The sequence below is a fragment of the Myotis myotis genome, unplaced genomic scaffold (genome assembly GCF_014108235.1).
Source record: "Myotis myotis isolate mMyoMyo1 unplaced genomic scaffold, mMyoMyo1.p scaffold_m19_p_13, whole genome shotgun sequence".
Lineage (NCBI taxonomy): Eukaryota > Metazoa > Chordata > Mammalia > Chiroptera > Vespertilionidae > Myotis > Myotis myotis.
Window position 1 is genome coordinate 42,064,908 of NW_023416317.1, and position 10,105 is coordinate 42,075,012.

The 10,105-nt window shown below is 39.1% G+C and overlaps 1 non-coding gene across 1 annotated transcript; it reads right to left on the reverse strand.

Moving 5' to 3' along the window:
* Positions 1–690: 690 nt before the first annotated feature.
* On the reverse strand, positions 691–794 carry LOC118668702. Its single transcript, XR_004971717.1, has one exon. It is a non-coding gene; the product is annotated as a small nucleolar RNA U13 (small nucleolar RNA).
* Between the last annotated feature and the right edge of the window lie 9,311 nt (positions 795–10,105).

Consider the following 10,105-nt stretch of genomic DNA (forward strand, 5'->3'; position numbering starts at 1 on the left):
GCTTTAAAGTTGTCTTTTATAAAACAACTTCTTAAAAGGTTGGATGGCATGTAAAATCCACTCCCATTCCTACTGCAGTTTAGTGATGCAAATTGTTTTCCTTTCTGTGGTAATTTAAAGCTCCTCTGAACTGGCTCCAGTGATTCGGAATCTGGCCTCCAAACAGTCATGCTCCGATACAGAACCCTACAGTGGGAAATTCATTTTCTGCTTGACTTTGTAAGTGAAATTACACTCTGACACTGCTCCTTGCTGCTGTCGCTGAACGGTATTAATGAAACATGGCACCAGAAATTTATTTGCAAGGTTGTCTGCTATTAGTTCCTTTGGTTTGAAGTGCCTTTTCAGATCCCTGTGACAAGAGGGGTGGGGGAAGAAAACTCTCAGTGTGGCCAGAAAATCAAAAAATTGTTGGATTTCCAGATTGAGAAGAAGGTAACATTTTCAGAGGTATCTTAAATGAGAACTTTTATCTTATAAAAGAGAACTGTTCTCAGAAAAGAAAACTATATAGATGATTATATTCTGCTGTGAAATCTCAAACTTAAGGTTGTCTCTAAATAGGGTGTTCCTGTTTATCATAAATTAGAAGTTGTTATAGGTTGTACCATCCTTCAGAAAGGGAAGTTATCTCCATATCTCTCTCTCTCTCTCTCTCTCTCTCTCTCTCTCTCTCTCTCTCTCTCTTCACATCAGATGGATAATGTGCCAATGTCCTAATAAGGTTTGAAGGAGGCACATTTCATACATGAGTGCAAACACCCAATCATCACACTTATGAACTTCAAAAGGATCTGGAAGTTATCTTGATAATGAAACTCATTGTTCAGGCTATGGTTACAGAAGCAAGGTGTTTAACATCAGGATGAAGTTTCTTGGAGTATTTCCCTGTTGACTGACTTTGTGCTTTCCTCATTCTGAGAGAACAAAACCAACCATATTTAAGCAGCAGCCTGTTTAGATTCTCTGATTAGAAGACAACTCACTCAAGACTTTTCCAACTTCCTGTCCGTATTCTTGCCAATTCAACATGTTTTATTAATTACACTTAGTCAGTCAGATTTCTATCCAATTTGCACTCAAGGGTCATCTACACATGCCCTTGAGTTATCTCCCTGTGCTTTACTTTCACACCAAAGTAAGCAAAGTACACCCACCTTCTTGTATTTCTATGTTAATACAATATGGTGAATGGTTTATGTCATGGGTAATCTGGTTAATAGTTGAGCATACTTTTCATGATGATTGCTATCTTCCTAGAAAAGGCACATAATAGAGAAACAAAAGATAAATAAATGAACAAATCATTCTAGGGTAGTTGTTTTGTTTCCAAAGTTGTACAAACTATGTTAATCAAAATTACAGAAAGAAACAGATCTTAATTTAGGTGACATTTTCTAGGTACTCTTGGGCTCTCAATTAATCTGTTTTTTCACTGTCCTTGTACTTTGGGTTTGTTATTCCATTTAAGTTTTTCCACAAAGTGTTGACTAGTTATTTTTAAAATGCTATTTGAACTTGAATGTGGGCTATTGCTTGGTTCTATGAAGATAGGGTACATTTTTAGCTTTAATTTTTACCAATAGTAAGTTTTATAGATTCACTTGATTGTGATAGTTCATGAAAAACAATCTGTTTTTGCCCTGGTCAGTGTTGTTCAGTGGTAAGAATGTTGGGTTTTTCACCGAAATGTGTGTGGGAGGCTCTCTCTCTCTCTTTCTCTCTTCCCCTTCCTCCCTCTCTTCCACTCTAAAAAATCAATGGAAAAATATCCTTGGATGAGGATAAATAAATAAATAAATAATCCGTTTTTCTGGAATCTTTAAGAGGTTATTGTTTTCCCAGTAGCTCTAATATAACTTCTTCTAATTAACTTGCCTTCATTCCCAAGACCAAGTTAAATGGTCATCCCCTGGCTTTCATATTATTCCTTATCACTGCACTTACTATTCCTTCCTATGATAATTGACCATCAGTCCCTTCCAATTTGGACTCTGTGTACGCTAAAAGCCTGTGACTCATTCACTATTTTTATCCAGAAACTAGCAGCATGTAAGCATTTAATATATAGTAGAGTCTTAACATAAATTTGGTAAATGAATAGATGAAAAAAATACATGATAAATTGGTAGAAGATAGTTGGATAGATAGATAGATAGATAGATAGATAGATAGATAGATAAAATTTCATTTGGGGGAGGTGGAGACAGTCAGGATTCCCTTTGGGCTCTAGCATAAACCTCAACAGACTTTTGTCCACAGTGAATAAGTTGATTTTAGAGTACATACTACAAACTGATATCCGTTGGTCAGGGCAGTATGAGATAGAAAGCAGGAGTCCTGAGGACTTCTTTTTTTTTTATCAACTTCTCAGATACAAAGACATTTATGTCTAAAACCTAAAATTTGCCATGCTTTTTGCCCAAGCTATAAAGATAAGGACAATATTCCAGGTATCAGCAACCCTCAGTGCAGTTTTTGAAGAGGGTCTCCTGGAGTTTGTGAGTTTGCTGTACTTCCCTGAAATACCTTCTGACAGGGATATGTAGACAATTATAAAGTTCCTCCCTCACACTCCTAAATCAGTTCTGAGATAGCATGGAAAAGAACAGACATTTATTGGGTGAATTACTGAAAGATATAACGGGGAAACAGTAATTATCCCAAGTGCCCAATCTCAGTTCTCACTGCCTGAAGATCATTATTATTAATAATTCCAGGCCCTGGGCTAAGTGAGACTGGTGTACATTAGCATACTTAATGCTCATGATAACTCAGTGACATCCAGGGCTATTTACATTTTATGGAAATTCAAATCATGCAAATTTTAATTATGCAAATTTGAAAGAATGTAATACAAAATGATCAACGTACTCCAACTTTATTTACAAAATTTCAAATATAGCAAATGTCTCCCGATTTTAAAGAGTATGAAGAATTGCCTAATTTAAATGACAAGCCTGGAGAATTTTAAATAGTATTTACTCTTTGGTAACATGCAGGTGTACCACTTTTGCTAGAAAATAATAATTGTTAGAGTGAAAGCTGGTACTTATTGAACACTAAGCATTTCATAGATAGCATCCCCTTTATTTTTCACAGAAAAATCCAATGTTGTAGGACTATGATTTTCCCCATTGTGCAGATGAGAACACGTTGAGTAGCAGAAGTAGAATTTAAACTCAGGCAGCCTGGCTCCAGTTTTAAACAAGGCCTTGCCCCACTTTTCAGGATCCATGAAATTAAAAGATCCTAACAATCCACAGCTCTGTGCCTTGACTATCCCTTGAGGAGGTGTGGGCACTGAACATTGATTAGAAAAGCATTTGCTTCCAGAACATCTAAATTATGTGCATTTTGAATGAATATAACTTTTAAAAACTCTTCTCTCACATAAAATATGCCTGCCATGTAGGTATTATATTCTCACTTTTAAAAATGAAACTTTATTTTTTATTATGTTTATATTGATTTCAGAGAGAGAGAGAGAGAGAGAGAGAGAGAGAGAGAGAGAGAGAGAGAGAAACATAGATGAGAAAGAAATATCAGTCAGCTGCCTCCTGCATGCCCCACACTGAGGACTGAGCCAATGATCCTGGCATGTGCCCTGACCAGGAATTGAACTAGCGATCTCCTGGACCTGGTGCATGGGTGGGACACTCAACCACTGAGCCACACCAGCCAGGCTGAAAATGAAGCTTTAAAGTGGTGAATAACTTGTCCAAGGCCTCAAAGCTAATGGAAGCCCAACTCATCCATCAGGAACACGAGCTGTTAGGTCCACGTAACACAACAGACACACCTGGAAAATCAACCTGAGACTCCACCTCCTCCTGTGTGTGCCTTTGTGGACTCTCAGCTGTTTGCTTCATATCGGGGAAGCTTAGCCCATGTAACCCCTCGTGTTCAATCCTAAGCCTCTTTTCTTTCCTCGGGTCCCTTCAAATTGTAACCTGGTCCTCAGAAAAATCCACATCTCCCAAATTCCTGACTATCCTACCTTATATTTCCATTCAAATTCAGACAAAAGAACCCTGTGAGCACTTTCCCTCAGTACCCACACTCCTCACAGTGTCTGTTCTGTAATTATAGCACCATCTTATCAAACAGCAGCCAGAATCAATAGGAGTTTGACCCAGGCAAATATCAGGGGAGGTGGGGAGAGTTAGTCACTAATCACCACACCACATTCTTGCCATCAGATTTAGATCGATCTTTGCAGAGCATGCCTTACTGAGTGGAAAATGTAAGATGTAGTCTCTCCAGGTTGGCATCAAAATTGACAAAACTGTACCTGTGGAAGCTGAAAAATGAGGACATGTTCTTTTTCTATCCTCCTAACAGAGCTCCGCAGCAAAGCTTTTGTAGGAGCACAAGTTTAGAAAGATGCCTTTTGATGGATAACAATGGGCCATTTTTGCATAGGTGGTGCTAAAGCTTTCTGCCTTTGTACTGGCAATAAAATTAACATTAGCCCAGATGTGTGTGTGTGTGTGTGTGTCTGGTACATGTGTGCACACATGTGCAAAGAATGATGAGAAAGAAAAACAGTTTTCTCCAGAAAGATGACCACAGCCTATTAATTGTAACCCCTCTTTGGCACAAAGTAAATTCCTTTTTTTAGAACAAAAGATCCATGAAATTGGAAGATCCTAACAATCCACAGCTCTGTGCCCTGACTATCCTCTGAGTAGGTGTGGGCACTGAACATTGGTTAGAAAAGCATTTGCTTCCAGAACATCTGAAACAGCTACTGGAATCAATTAAAACAAAACAAAACAAAAAATGATTGTTCAAACTAAGTGCACAGGCCAATTTTTTCTTTCTAGTCTTCAGCCTCATTATGCAACTTTAAAAAAATGCTGCTACCGATAAAGAACTTGACTTATACCACTCTTAGTTGTCTAAAACAATTCAGTATGAATTCCATTTACAGGTTTTGATGCCTGGACCCAGAGAGGTTAAACTACTTGCCCAAGGTCACACCTTGGATGGATCCAAGGCTGGAACCAGGAACAACGCCTCTATCACATCCACAGCCTTCCTTCCTGGACTGAATACTTAACATACCAATAAAGCTCCCGATTTATCCTGACCTTTGTTTCTAGGAGATCATTATCTCTCTTCTCTCTTCTTGACAAAAGCATGTACGCCATGAAAAGGAGCATAGGACCACTTGCTCAGAGAAGCCCATGAAGAATAAAGAAAGGAGCCCTGGCCAGGTGGCTCAGTTGGTTGGAGCATCCTCCCATACGCCAAAATAGATGGTGGGTTTGGTTCCAGGTCAGGGCACATACTTAGATTGCTGGTTCCATCTGCAGTCAGGGTGTATACGGGATGCAAATGATTCTTTCTCTCTCTCTCTCTCTCTCTCTCTCTCTCTCTCTCTCTCTCTCTCTCCTTTTCTCTCTCTAAAAATCAATGAAAACATATTCTTGGGTGAGGATTAAAAACAAACAAACAAATAAAAGAATAAAGGAGGACAAGACAGCCTGAAGGTGTGAGGTGGTGGTGTGGCTGCCCGAGTCTGCAGGGAACCTGGGTCTTTGAGGAAATATCAAGGAAATGAGCTATCTGCTAAAGGTCAAGGCTGAATGATTTCAGTTAGTGTAAAGAGAGTAGTTGAAACTGATAAAAAGAAGGTAGAGAATGACGCTCGGAAATCCAGAGGCACTGGGACATCTCTGCAGACTGGGCCACGGCATGAATCTCGGGGCAGGCAGATCTCTCGGGTCTGGGACTAGGACTGAATGAAAACAGACCACAGAAACTCTCCAGGCCTCTAGGGAAGGACCTTTGGACTGGCCTGCTTTGGGTCACATGTGGAAATGAGGTCTGGCTTCCTGCTTAAAGTCCCAAGATAAAATAGCTGGCAGGCAGTTACAGATCATAAACAGCCACCTCTGCACATTGTAAATGATATCTGAGTTTCCACACATTTCTCAAACATCACATGTGAAGCTATCATTACATTTTAGAATGTATTTTCCAAGTATTTCAAAAGCTATCATTTTGTTTGATTTCAACAAACAAGCTCACACTCAGACGACACTTTTACAGTGAGAATAGTAAGTCTCAGGAGTGCTAAGAGGTATGTGTAGGGCCATGTGGGTAGAAAGTGGTAGGGTTAAAACCAAGTGCTCTCTGTTATATTAAGTATATTGCTGATATTTGATCGTGTCAGAGAAAGAAAAATGGAATCAGGTCACACCCAGATCAACTAATAAGATTCTTGGGGGAAGAACCTAGCATTGTTAATTTCTAAAAAGTGCCCAGGTAATTCTAAAATGCAAACAAAGTTGAGAACCGCTATTCTAAAAAAATACCATTTGAATGTTAGAGGCAAAAAATCTCTAGAAACCTGAAGTCTTAAAGGTCTGCACATACTTTTGTTGCATTTTTTTTTCATTTAAATGCTATCCTGTCTTAATATGAACTTGGATTTATAACAACAGTTTAAGAAAAAGTTGGGGTTGCTAGGGGCGATCTAATTTACCAGGGAAACCAGTTGAGCGTGGAGCAGCACTGGGTGGGGCAGCCCTCAGCTAGAATGCTGTCTGCAGAAGGGCACGCTCTCCTTGTTGCTTTAAGCAGAAATTGGAGCCGTATTCCTTTAGCACTGGAAAAAGAGCATTTGTTCTTTACTGGAAGATGCATTTATGCAACTAAGACCTCCGTTTTCTGCCTCTGCCTCAAAGAACGGGTGCGCCCAGCAGTGGTTCTCAACCTGTGGGTCGCGAACAATGAAAATACATCCTGCATATCAGATATTTACATTACGATTCCTAACAGTAGCAAAATTACAGTTATGAAGTAGCAACGAAAATAATTTTATGGTTGGGGGTCACCACAACATGAGGAACTGTGTTAATGGGTCGCGGCATTAGGAAGGTTGAGAACCTCGAGGGTGGCAGCCATCAGTCAAAGGCTGTCCTTTACTTCCCCCTGCTGCTGCTTACTCCACGAAGCATTCCAGCTCTTTTTACTTAAGGGAAGGAGTGCCTGTCACTGAGAAGTCCCTCAGGGAACTAAGCTAGTCTGAGTCAGATTGTTGACAGATCTGCTCTCAACTCTGATGGAAGATGCTGTTCCCAGTTGGATGCTGATAAGGGGCAGCAGAGCCAGTGTTTTCTCTCTTATGTGCAAATTAGGTAAAGGAAGGATTCGATAACAGTAAACACATTATATATTTTTGCCACCTAATTCTTTACAATATTATTCTAAATACTTTTTGCTACTTAACCCTTTACAATACTACTCTAAACATGCATCCCCTTTACAGTGTTCTTTCAGTGTTGCCCTTTGTTGTTTGAGAAATGATTATTAATAAGTGGGTTAACATGGAGATATTTAGGAAATCTGAATTTCAACTGCTAGCACATGCTTCAGATCACACACCTAAGGTTTCAGATAACATAATTATAGGGTGTAAGAGAGAAACAAAACCTTCTTGCATGATGAACTTGTGACTCCTGAGGAAAAAAAAAAAAAAAAAATAAGATAAAAGGAAAAACAAATAAAGGCTAATGGTGATTTTATAAATATTTCAAAAATGAGTTTATGTTAATCTCTCACTTGTGCAAATATCATAGTTCAAGGGATGTAATATGTGACGATGTTTCATGATAACTCAAAAGTTGCTTCTGAGTTATTTATTTGGATGTGTACTTATTAAAGTCATTGTTCTAGCTATGTGTACAGATGAGCACATGATCTTTCCACAAGGCCATGATCAAACCTAAGTCAAATTTTTGCAATTTAACCAGTGTACTTCTTTTTGCCTGACTAATTCCCAACCAACATTTGGGTATTTGCATAGCAACATGTCCTCCTGGCAGCCTTCCCTGACACTCCACTCCCTCTGTGAGTTAAAGACTTCCCTCTGTGCTTCATGACATCCTATGCTGACCTTCCCTTGGCAGTGATCACATTGTCAATTTTAGACTTCAAGTTTTTTTTTAAATATATATTTTTTTATTGATTTCAGAGAGGAAGAGAGAGGGAGAGAGAGATAGAAACATCAATGATGAGAGAGAATCATTAATCAACCTCCTGTATGCCCCACACTAGGGATCGAACCATGACCTCCTGGTTCATAGGTTGCCACTCAACCCTTGAGCCACGACAGCTGGGCTAGACTTCAAGTATTTTTATGCATGGATTCATTTCATTCATTCATTTGTTCAAAGTACATTATTACCCACTGTGTGCCAGGTATAATCCTTGGTCCAGAAGATACAATCAAGACAAAAATCCCTGTCCCTATAAAGCTTTTATTTGGGGGAAGGCTGAGGAAGATATGAAATGTTTGCGTGTTGTGGTAGTGGTGTGGGGGTGACACTTTAGATGGAATAATCAGAGGAGGACTCATTGGGAAGGTGATATTTGAGGACCACCTGAAGGAAGTGTGGGAGTGAGTCAAATGAAATTCTGGGGAAAGAGGGATTAGGCAGGGGAACAGCATATGCCAAGGCTAAGGCCGTGAGGAGTATGCATGGCATGTCTGAGGAACAGCAAGATGGCCAGGGACTTCAGAGTGGGAAGAGAGAAAGAGTAGAATATGATCACTTTGTTGCTGTGCTCAGAATATAGAAGGGACTAAGTAACTATTTGTTGATTAATTCACAAGTAATAAAATTAATAATAAATGTAGTAGAAGGCTATATTATTTTAAACTGTTATTCCCACAACCAATCTAGCATACTCTCCGGTAAGAAACACTCAGTTGTTCCCTCTGCAAAATGAAAGGATGGACATGCAGATTTCTGGGAAATCTGGGGTTAGATGCACCAGATTATCTGAGAATAGGTGGGCTGTATTCTGTGATAACCAAGTTTTACTCATCATATTTAACTTATTTGAAGGTAGCCTTGATTGTTAAAGTGAGTACCACTTTTACTATTTTAATTATCTCTCCATAAGTCTCATCTCTTGAGCTCATCATGACTTTGGGTTAAGCACTGACTACTGTTGATTCTCTCTATTGAGCAGGCTCACTTCCCAAAGGCTTTTCCTGATGGCTCATTCTTCTGTAAATTTTTTTTTGTAGACCTCTGCCCAAAGCAATGAGTTCAAGAGAGAGTTCCTAGCCACAGCATGATGAAATGAATGAGGGAAATGCTTAATCTCAATACATTAGTAGCTTTGTCAAGTAAAAGTAGAAGAGAAAAACATATTTCTTCACCCTTCCTCCCCCGAACCATTCCAATGGGCATGGAGATGTAAGGGGTGTGTGCAGGGGCGTTGGGGGGTGGTGGTGATATACTTCTAAATAACTGCAAATGAAAGGGAAAAATGGAAACTCTTTTCATGTGATCCATCTCCTTGCGTTCAACTTGGGGAAAACAACCTGATGGATTGAGCTGTAAATCCCAAATGATAGCTTTACTGGCTAGGCAATCTTGGGTGAGTCATTTTGTCTTATCTGAAGCTCAATTTCATTACAAAGCCTGGAATCAGGTGGGAACGAGACTTATTTGGGATCCCTTCATAAGTTATATAAATATGTAACCACTCTACCCCTGAAACTAATACAAGAGTGAATGTCAACTGTAATTTAAAAATAATAATAATAAAAAAGAAAATCGGCATTGCTTGTCTCCTCAGATTGGGATGAGCATCAAATGAATAATATGTACGTGAGTATTAAGAAAATAATGAAGGATCATTTAAAAATAAAATTCTATGGATTGAAAGAAATGTAATACAGAAAATAAAACAATGGGTGGAGAAACAATCAGATATTTTCCTTAAAAGTTCCTGTTCATATTGTTTGGAAAATAAAAGGTGATTAATGTCCTCAGCTACACAACAGTTCTCCAGATGCTGTCAGCTCTACCTCCAAAATATACCTTCCATCTGTTTGCTGTTTCCCTACATAAGCCAAGGAGCTGGGCCATAGCCCCAGAACTACTACTTCCAAATTCCATCTCCTCCTCCTCTTTTAATACTTTCCCCCAAAGAGCCCCTTAAAGTGATCTTTTAAAATTGTAAAAAACAATCCTGGTACGTCTCTCTTTTCGATCCTCTGATGGTTTATGATCACACTTGAAATCCCAAATTCTTAGCAAAGGCTAAGGCCCTGCATGCTCCATGTCCTCTGCTA